The sequence below is a fragment of the Erythranthe guttata genome, chromosome 11 (assembly GCF_056151865.1).
Source record: "Erythranthe guttata isolate IM_541 chromosome 11, IM_541, whole genome shotgun sequence".
In the NCBI taxonomy this organism is placed as follows: domain Eukaryota; kingdom Viridiplantae; phylum Streptophyta; class Magnoliopsida; order Lamiales; family Phrymaceae; genus Erythranthe; species Erythranthe guttata.
In genome coordinates, this window is record NC_142543.1 from 15,443,648 (window position 1) to 15,455,000 (window position 11,353).

Below are 11,353 nucleotides of genomic sequence, written 5' to 3' on the forward strand. Positions count from 1 at the left end.
TATATATTTTATTCCATCAACTCATTTCTCTATCCTCATTAATATTCACACTATCTCTCTTCATTAATATCTACACTATCTTTCCTCTCAATTTCTCTATGTACTACTACTACTACTACTACTACTAAAAATATAAATAATAATAATAATAATAATAATAATAATAATAATAATAATAATAATAATAATAATAATAATAATAATAATAATAATAATAATAATAATAATAATAATAATAATAATAATAATAATAATAATAATAATAATAATAATAATAATAATAATAATAATAATAATAATAATAATAATAATAATAATAATAATAATAGTAATATTTTAAGTTTTTCGAAAACAATGATCTCTTCTTTGTTGTGGACTCTGATAAAACAAATTTCATACGAAACAAATATTTATGAGTCAACAAATAGTGTAGATCTAAAAAGCAAGCTTGTTTACAAACTCCATTTTTGAGAAATCAACCATGGAAGAATTCTGAACCGTCGCATATGGTCGTCGCGCACTGTTGCATACCGTTGATGTAGGAGTCTTCGATGTGTCGTTCGGAGTCGCTGATAATGGTGTCAGAAAGAGAAATTATGGGATAAATGCACAAAATTAGGTTAATAGAAGTCGGTGATAGAGATGGGTGTATAGGAAACTACCTGTCTTCTTCTTTGCCGTTTTTCACCATTGTTTATCAACCTGTGTGTCTTAACGATTCCCACAATAATAGTATTCTGGTTTTTTTTTTTTCCTGAAGAAACGTAGCAAACTAGGGCACTGTTGGAAATGGGAAAAGATCCGATATATATTGCAGTTTGTTTTTGGGCTATTTTCTTGGCACAAATATAGCATACCAGCGAAAATGGAGGAGCAAAAGAAAATGGTTGAAGATATGCAGTTTTTGTGGAAAACGGTTGGGGGTCATTGCTATTACAAATTATGGGGTAGTCCAGTAATTAACATTTCTGAGGGAGTTTGACCCATTAAAAATAATGTAAGGTGGTTAGTCCTAATATTTTTTCTAATGAGGGGGTTATATCTTATTAATCCTATATATATATATATATATATATATATATATATATATATAAGTTCTTTATTTTTAATAAATAATCATCACGCAATGCATGATCACGCAATGCATGATGTAGAATTTTTTTATAATAAAATATATATATGTGTCAATTTGTATTAATGTATATATATAATAATAGTTTATACGGCGATTGAAAACCCCTCTCTCTCTTACAGCCTTCCTAGACCCATAATCGGCTCAATCGATTCATCACTTGATAATCGGCTCCGTCTATCTATCGCACAGTAATCGGCTCCGTCGATCCATCGCAAAGTAATCGGTAGTATATGAAGATAACTATCATAAACCCTCACCTCATCTCGCGTCGTCTCTACAGCCCCCGTCGGTAAAAAGGGAGAAGTTTTTATATTTGGTCATGGGTTACTAACAATAAAGGGGAAATAGTTTTTATAGATAGAATGTTACCCAGTTTAAATCCGAATACATATATACATTGTGAAATTATTTTAGGTAGTTTGAGACGGCACTACATTCCCGAATACAATGTCTGGAGCAAAGGTTAATGGATTTAGAACCACGGGTGAGTAGGGAACATAGTTATTGTATCTTATCTTCTACTTTCAATCCCCGCTAATTCTCTTGTCTTGCACTTGATTCATAGGAGGTAAGTGGAATAGTTACTCGTGAATAATAGGATAACATGAGAAACAACATAATTCTTTTATTTTGCACTTTTCTTTTATGTCTAAGGTAATCCAAAAAACGTTATTAAATAAATAGTGTATGTCCCTCGACTTCCTAGATAAAGGGCCGGTCGAGTCCTGACCTCTTATTAACAACTTGAATTGGGATCACATTTTCTTTGGTAATAATTGCTATGGCTGTTCAGATTATTAAGTGGCATCGTGTTCAATTCAAGTTTGTTTTCCACCCCTAACAAAAATTGACATACAAAAAGTATATGTTCATGTCTTACATATAGCTGGAAAATCTAAGTTTACATTTATGCTAGCTATTATATTGCTTTTCTATAATTATTTCAGGATGTAATTGGCATTATATTGTTGGATCTGATTAACAAGTTGTTATGTTTGACAAACCTGCAGAAGGTCAGGTAGTAACTGGTGCATTTTAACAAGGTAAAACCGGTGCATCATATCCATATTTCATTTCATGTTTCTTTATGATAAATTCATTGAACTTGGTTTCTCATAAACTTGGATCCCTATTTTCATCTTTTACGTAGGTTATAACTTATAAGTGCCAAATTTGCAATTGAGGGTAAAGTTTAGTCAGTGGCTCTACTGATAAGGTAAATCGATTCATTCCATAATATTTTCCTTGTTGTTTTTGTTGCTTATATGATCACTACATTTGGGAAAACTATTGCATGTATGTCTTTTGATTCTTTGTGGCATCCAATTTCAGGCACCCAGAGAGAGGCAAAGAGGCAGTTGAAGCTCATGATGTTACTTCAATCAAGTTCCAGATGTGAATGTTGGCATTGCGGTGTTTAGTTCAACTAGTCTGCAAGACAGTGTTTGGTTTCTCTTGTATATATATTAATCACTGATTTAATTGACTTGTCAACAATTAATTAGTTAGTTACTAATATGTACAAACTAGCTATCAATTTTATTTTTTTTCCTTACAATTATTATTTGGTTTTTTTTAGCAGCAATAAATTTATTATATGCACATAAATTGAGGTATATATTGTGACAAATAGAAAATTATTGCAACCAACTATTCTTGTAATTAAATTATTATTTTGAGCAACAAATTTATTGATCGCAATGTGGTCACTAATATATGTTATGTTTGTGACCATATAAAATGTATTGCAACCACCTACTTGGTTGCTAAAAGAATATCATTTATCAACCAAAAATATTTGGTCACTATATATATACCTATAACAACCATATTAATATTATTGTGACCATTAATTTTAACATTAGCGAGTCAAAAATTTGTCGCTAATGATTCCATCTTTAATGACCATTATTGGATGGTCGTTAAATCTATGTTTGTAGCGTCCAACTGATTTGCTCGTCACTGATACTTTTAGTAGCCACCCTGTTGTGACCACGAGTGACCAAGCCTAATTTGGTCGCTACAAGTTTTAACAACCATTTTCTTACTTTTAGCAACCATAACAAATCGTCACTAAAACCATTTTTTCTTGTAGTGCCTTCACGACAGTGACCGGGCAAGTTGCGTTTTGTACGACGTAGTTGCTCACACTTCCAAGTAACACCCTTGATTAATTTATATGCACTTATATTAGTCATATAATCAGAATACTAAATCAATCAATTGTTTATGTAATAAAATAAAATAAAAATGTTTGTTGTAAAATAAAATCAATAACTTTATTTTGAGAAAGTCAAGTTGGCCCCAACCCGGTTTTTTAAAGTTCGTTTACTCGATCTATTCAACTTCTTTTTATTTTACTTTATATTCTTAGGAGTTTCTAAAAACATGATATACTCCTGTCTTTGCTAATTAATATTTTAGATGGAATTTTTTAGGAATTTGATATTTTATAGGGTACTGATTGCAATTACCTCAAAATAAAATCGAGTCATAATTCATATTCAATCCCAAAAACACTAACCAAATTGTGTACAAATAGGATTGAGCACTAACTTTTATTATTCTAGGTTCAGATATTTTTTTCTCTTTCGTAAATACATTCACCACTGTAAGCATTATAAGCAAATGCAAACTAAATATTTATGACAAGATTACCCACTATTCTTTAAACTCAATTAGACTCTAATTGTAAACACTAATTTAATTCCAATTTCACCAATTTTGTCTTTCCTTTTTTTTTTTTTTTTTTTAATTTAGTTTTTATTGATTACTTTTTCATAATATATACTGACCAGCAATGAAAACAATAATTTGTTACTTTCAACACAATAGTATTATATCCAGCCTACTATTTCTAGTACAATAATGTCATTGTAGTTGACAGTAGCATTAATGTACTATTAATATTTACTAGTCAGAGAATCATCATACTAAATCGATTTATTAATAATTACTAGTCAGAGAATCATCATACTAAATCAATCAATTATATATAATTAGAAAAAATAAATAAATAAACAAAAGAAGAAGACATTTGTATAAAATAAACATCGATAGTAAAATTATAATTAATAAAAAATAGAATTTACCTTTTGATGGCACCTAAACCCCTGCTTCCTAAAACAAGTGAATCAAGCTTGAGCTGCTCCACAGCACCACACAACTTTTCCCTTGGATCCCCCCAATACACCTTAGCCACCACCTTCACCTGCACATATATACATATATATAATTTCCAATACACACACACACACACACACAAAAGTGTGTTTATTGCACACACACATACGTATATCATATAAAAAAAAAGGCAAATTACAGCCACCGATTAGTTAAGGTATAATTACGAAAAAAACACTCTTGTTTGTACAATTACAACCACTCATCAACTATGTCTTATCTTACACGCCCACCTTTACGATGCCAAATTTACCTAGGGGTGTTCATCTGGTCGGTAAACCGATCGAATCGAAACGAACGAACAAAAAAATTCGTAAACAGTATGAAAATTTTGACTTACCGCAATTTTAGTACAATTTTACCGAATGAACTCCCCTAAATTCGTCAAGTGGAGGATTTTTTTTCCGTAAGCTAATAGATAGTTGAGGGGTGATTGTAATTATACAAACATGAGGGATATTTTCATAATTTAACCTTACCTCTCAGGGGTGGTCGTAATTTGTTTTATAAAAAATACAATATTTAATCACACAAACATAAACAAACATATATACTCGTTTAGTTTTGGAGAGTGTGGTCCATATTGCTTTGATACATTCATTTCTCTGAATTCTTCCAAAGGTATCAACGCTGATATATCACCAAAAAAATATTAAAAACAATTAGTAGAAATTAGAATAAAATAATTAATAATTATAGTAATAATAATAATAAAATAATCATACGGGAGCCAGTGTCTGCAAAAAGCTGCTTATTTGTGGGATCAGCTTTTGGAGAAGCAACATGAATCATGATAATCTGATCACCATCTTCAACAAAATCATGGATTGCCCACTTTAAAGCTGATTTGCTTGTGGCTGAGTAATCCATTCCGACACCAACCAAACGCGCCTTTGCCATTTTTTCCTTTATTTTATTCTTCTTCTGAATAATTATTTTTGTCGATGATTTTTAGAAATAATAAATTTGAGAGATATATATATATTTAGTTTCAGAGGTGTCTCGAAGAAACTCGAAGAGAGTTGTGGTTTAAATACTTTGGCTTTTCAGAGGCAAAACAGCTTTGCTAAAATTCTAATGGAATTTTGGCACACAGGTTTGTTTTGTGTGACAATTATTCCGGTTTTATTTATTCTTTTAAAAAGAATACTCTTTAAGAAAAAAATAATAATTTACTTTTTAATAAAATTATAAATTGACTTTACTTGATAAGGACCTCTAAATATAGTTTACCAAATCGAAATTACTAGGGTATGTTTAGGGCTCGTTTGGTTACCGTTTCTACTAATTAAATATTAGGGGCTAGTATGTGTACCACGTTCAGTGACTAAATACTAGGAAGGCTGGGAATGCATTTGGTGGTCAGCGATTAAATATTCGAGTAGACCGAGACCGGTTGATGGAGAAGCTCACGCGACCCTACGTGAATGGGATTGGCTTCAAGTAATTACGGCACTCAAAGGAGGGGAACTTACGGAATCATCGTTTGGAGCCTTCCTCGAAGATTGTTGCTGAATTGCTAAGACTTTTGTTTCATGTAAGTTTAGTTTTGTTAAGCGTTCCGGAAACCTTTTAGCTCACCATGTAGCTTCTATGTCTGTTTCTTCTTGTAACGAGGGAGATATCCTCAAGGCCTTTTTGCTATTTGATTAATGAAATTGGTTTTTTACCTCAAGCAAAAAACACGTTCAGGTGACAAAAATCGCACTTTTTCAATTTCACTACTAAAATTAAAGTAGTGTTAAATGCTACTACTTCATTAAATTAGTAATACCCTTCCCTGAATTTAATAAGAGTGACTAAACAAATAAAAGATTAGTTTAGAACGATAAATATATTCTTAATTCATTACTGGAGCACTAATATTTAACTTTTGGAACAGCCAAGTCATCATTTGCTAATGAGTTGTTTGTAAAATGGATTTATTTAGTTTATTTTATTGAAGATCTATTGGGTTTTGAAAGGTTGATATATATATATATATATATATATATATATATATATATATATATATATATATATATATATATATATATATATATATATATATATATATATATATATATATATATATATATGTGTGTGTGTGTGTATGTGTGTGTGAGAGAGAGAGAGAGAAAAAAGTACTAACATATCGTAATATGTAAGTTATGTGTTTTCGTAATACTTACTATTTAGTGATGTTGATGATTGTGTGCTTCCAATATTTTTTGGTACAAGTTGATTTATAATATCAAGATTTAAACTGTGAATTTTATTAATAATGCGGATCAATATTTTTTTTGCATATAATCATCGATTTTTGTGTCCGTACATAATTAAATTTGAGGTTAAAAGAACAAATATAGTAGTATTAGACTATTAGTTTCACTTACCTCCCCTATATTAAATAGAAACATTCATTTATCTCCCCTCTACTATAAAATTCTTAAATTACACCCGTTGATTACATATTATACCAACTATACTTTTTTTGGGGCAATTTGATATAAGTCCTCCTCTAAGAGATTATATGTGTTAAAATCCATCTAATAAATTTAATTTCCAGCATATTTTATTATTTGTAATTTGTCAAAAGTACCCCTATTAATATATGGTAAAATAAATCCTCAAAATCAAATCTCTTATTTTTCTCCCCATTTTCGTTTGACCTAATAGTTACCAAATCTACCTATTACTGCAAATCCGAAAATTGAAATTGCAAATCTCTGGATATCGATTTCTTCACCCTTTCTTCAATACCCAAATCTCTCTACAAATTGTGAAGCCTTCCATAGATTAGGTTGTCTGAGCGTTTGCAATTTAGAAGGTCGTTTGCAGTTTCTTTTGCTGAACCAGTTTGCCTTCGTCCCGTTTGATGTTTCCCAATGATTTGCTGTTCGTAAACGACGGCTGGTGTTTAGGGTTTTCTGTTTGGAATTCATACGATGACCAAAACACAATTAAGTCTTGGTAAACAATGATTCTTTGTGTTAATTTTCTTCGCATGTTGGGTTTTCGATTTGACTTTTTTTTGCTTTTATTAATTTTGTATTTTGTTCCTTTTTTGATTTTGTATTTTATTGTTTGCTATTTATTTCGAATATTTCGATAACAATTAAACGATTTGTATCTAATTTTTCCTATTTGATTTATACATTACCCCGTAATTGCATCATCAGAGAACCTCGTTATCCAGAAAAAAATGGTACAAAAGCGTGAAGGTTTTTGAGTAACATTCTCATATTTATTCCATATATTTTTAGAAATTTTGATTACGATTTATTCACCAATTTTCATGATTATTTTGGTCTCGGTGGAAAAGCATGGTGACTTGGAAGCATCGATATTTAGTTACAATTTTCCTTCATTCTTAAAGCATCGATGTTATAGGATTTTCTCTAAGTTTTTTTTTTTTCATGTGTTTGTGGCCTGAATTTTGAGTTTCTTACGTTACGGTATCTCATTTATGTTAATTTGCTCTGCAAATTATTGTTATTTGCATAGACAACTCCTGTTTCCTATTGAATTTGATTTTTGCAATTATTAAGAAATTGTTGAAGTTCGTAATTTACGGTTTGAAATGGTTCTTATTTTTTTCTTATCGCATATTCAACAATCAAATCAAGTGAAGGGGACAAGCCATCAAATGACTGTTCAACGTCATCCAAAGAAAGGAAGAAAATAAATCAACTGGATCATGTCTAGTAGAAAGAAAACGAAGATCTATTTTTTGTTGATGCGGAGACATGAAAAGTTTTTTAGAACGGGCAAATGACGAAATAAATATGGCGGCTATTTAAGTATCAGCTAGTTTTGACAATATTGCTTTTGACAACCATTAGTGCAAAATGATGCATAACCATGTTTGATTTGCACACATCAAGCCTACCTTAATGTGACTTGAAGTACTTCTTTGTATTCACTTTATTCCTCTGTTACTAGATGAAATATACGTTTACAGACATTTCTATTTTGTTATAACGTTAAATGCTAGTTGGAGTAATTTGGATTTTGAATTTGTAAAAGGGATTATGCGATTTTAGATTATGCAATGTTAGTTTGGCAATACGAAATATTTTTTTGTTTTAATTATACTGCATATTGTAATTTTCTGGCTATATTTACTGTAAAGTGTTATTTATTGTTTACAATTTGCAGTTTGCTATTTTATGATAGTTTGCAGTTCACTGGCTACATGTACACGAATCACAAAAATTTTTGCTAGTGCATTCTGCAACATACTTTTACAATGGCAATTACATATTTCAGATAGATACTTGATGGTTGCAAGTTGATGTTTATCGTTCGCTACTTCATTTGACAACATTCTTTTACCACATTTACATATTTTAATGTGAGTTGTTTGCTTTTTAGAGTTATATGTTTCCATTTGTAAAAAAAATACTACATTGAAAATAAACGAAACAATCAAGTACGAAATAAATACGCATTCGCCCAATTATAATAAGGCAAGTCATTCAAAAAATTGACAATTCTGGTTGACACACTGACTTTGAGCTTCTCAATTTTCTTGCCGAACGATGTCTTTGAGAATTCAAATGCATATCATATAACGATTGCCTCCCTGTAACAAGTTGGACTCATTTAAACTTGTTGTTCAAATTACCTGTCATATGTCAGAGGCAAAAGGAGTGAAAAGAGTCTATAAACACTTTTTTAAGCTTGACCAGAATGCCGTGTTGTATGTCGGAAATAAACGTGAACACACGATCGTCATTTATTGTCTGTTTTACCAATGCTAAAAATCAGTCCAGATTATCATCATTTTCCTCATGAACTATAGCAATGCAAGGGAAAAGTCCTGCATCAAACTATACGATACATTAGAAAAAAATATTAAAAATGATATTGCTTGACATGTTAAAAAATGCATATTAATAATGACATTGCTTGTACATCGAACACTAACTGGGAAGCAATGATCTTTGTCTTTTGCAATATATATAATATTTTCCGTTGGTAAAAAATGGTGAGACCCACAACAATAAAGTTTGCAGTTCGCAGATACTGGTTTATGATTGCAAATTGCAATCTGCAGTTTTACATAAAAAAACAAAAATATTATACGCAATTTACATGTACATTTGAAACACGTGCAGAACTCGTAAAACATACCACATTTAACACATTCAACATAAAAAATTAACACATTCAGTACACACAGTTACTACCGAGAAAATATGTAATAAATTTTAAATTACTAACCATCGTTAGCGTCTTTTGACACGACACTGAGAAGAATACCGCCGAATTTGCCCTTAAGAAATGTTCCATCAATTTGTATCATTGGCCGACAAGCGCGAAAATCAATTAAGCATCCACTAATCCATCATCACCCCCAACATCTTCGTCATCCATCAGGACGCATTCCCGGCGATTTAACAAATTATACGTCAATGAAAAATTACTCGGGCATAGACAACCCCACTTCGAGCAAACAAAGTCAACAAATTTCTTATAACTCGTTCCATTCGACACTTTCTTCACCGATACCAATACATCATACCTGAACATCAATTTTGTGGAGGACGATAAACTGCAAACAATATTGAACGAAAATTAAGTTGTAAAACGACGATTAATAAATCGAAAATTCAAAACAACAAACATCAATTGACAAACATTTGCGTATAATTCATTTTCATGTTGATTTTAGGCCAAAAAATGATTCACTAATTATAAACACCCACTCTCGCGTTTAATTGTAATACGCTTATATTGGTTTTTCGAACCCTTCATCAAGATCTCATATTTCACTTGAATCGACTAAGATCTGTTTTCCAAGCGTCTCACACGATACTCTGCCTTCAATCATGATTAGTGGGATTTGATTTCCCAACTTTACGTAAATAACTGAATCCCTTAAAATATGTTTATTCAATAAGGGTACTTATGTCTATATATTTTTTTATTATTTAATTTATATTATTTTTTTATATGAAAGGACCTAGGCCTATATCCATCTAGCAACTAGGACTTCTACCTATATAAGTCCAAACTAAGGGGTGTCTAGCAAATTTCCCCCCCCCCTTTTTTTTTTTTTCTTTAGACATGTCTTTGTCTTTTCAATTTCATAAGAAAAAGAATATAGTATTTTTAATTTTACTCAATATTATTTTTGTTTTGTTTTATTTTTTGCTTTTTTTTTCATTTTTACTTGTATTGAACTCTCTAGTTATATTTTCGTTTAACTAATATTTGTTCTAAAGATAAGTAAAATATAAAATATCATTAGTATCAATGTGAAAATAAAATTTCATTCCATAATTTTTCTATTTTTTATTCAAAAATATTTACGATGATGTTGACTATTCAAATTTTCTTAAAAGATAAAATGCCCACACTTGAAATCAATTAGATAAAGATTTAAAATTAATTAATATGTTCAAGTTTGTGAAAAATAAAATAAATGTATTTTTATTGTGGTTTCTTGTTATAATTTAATTTTAAGAGAAAAAAAAATATTATGTAAGTCGAACGAAAATAAAAGAAATCAAAATTAAAAAGTAATAATAATTATATGAGTATGTAAAATAATGAAAGTTGAATAAAATTATTATTGAAAATAAAGAATGATTTATTCAGCATAAAAAAAGGGTACAATAGGCACTAGGAGTGAGCAAAAAATTGGGGAAAATGAAAAATCGAATCGAAAAATCGAAAAATTGAGCCATTTCAAACCGTACCAAATAGCAAACCGTGTGTAGGTACGGCTATTTATTTTTGAAATACCGAAGTATTTGGTTCGGTATGGTGGAAAAAGGTATATAACCGAACCGAACCGAAACTAAAATTACGTTACATGAGTTCATGGTTTTAATAATGTGACTGATGAAAGTAGGAAAACAAAATGAAGCATAATACATCATCTAAATTACGTTAAGTCCTATGAGATTATAGAATTTATATTTTCATTGCATTAGTTAGTTGTGAAAGTAATTGTGTATAATTGGATTCTTTTGTTTGTAAAACAATATATACTTACGTTTGAACCGAAAAATAACCGAAACCGAACCGAAAAAAATCGAAACC

General features: G+C 30.2%; 1 pseudogene across 1 annotated transcript; it reads right to left on the reverse strand.

The window, feature by feature from the left end:
• Positions 1-3,185: 3,185 nt before the first annotated feature.
• LOC105953372 (universal stress protein PHOS34-like) lies at positions 3,186-5,227 on the reverse strand (annotated as a pseudogene). The gene is made up of 4 exons (XR_016034571.1): positions 5,044-5,227; positions 4,873-4,948; positions 4,228-4,346; positions 3,186-3,300 (listed from the first exon to the last, which is right to left on the reverse strand). The product of XR_016034571.1 is annotated as a universal stress protein PHOS34-like (transcript).
• Between the last annotated feature and the right edge of the window lie 6,126 nt (positions 5,228-11,353).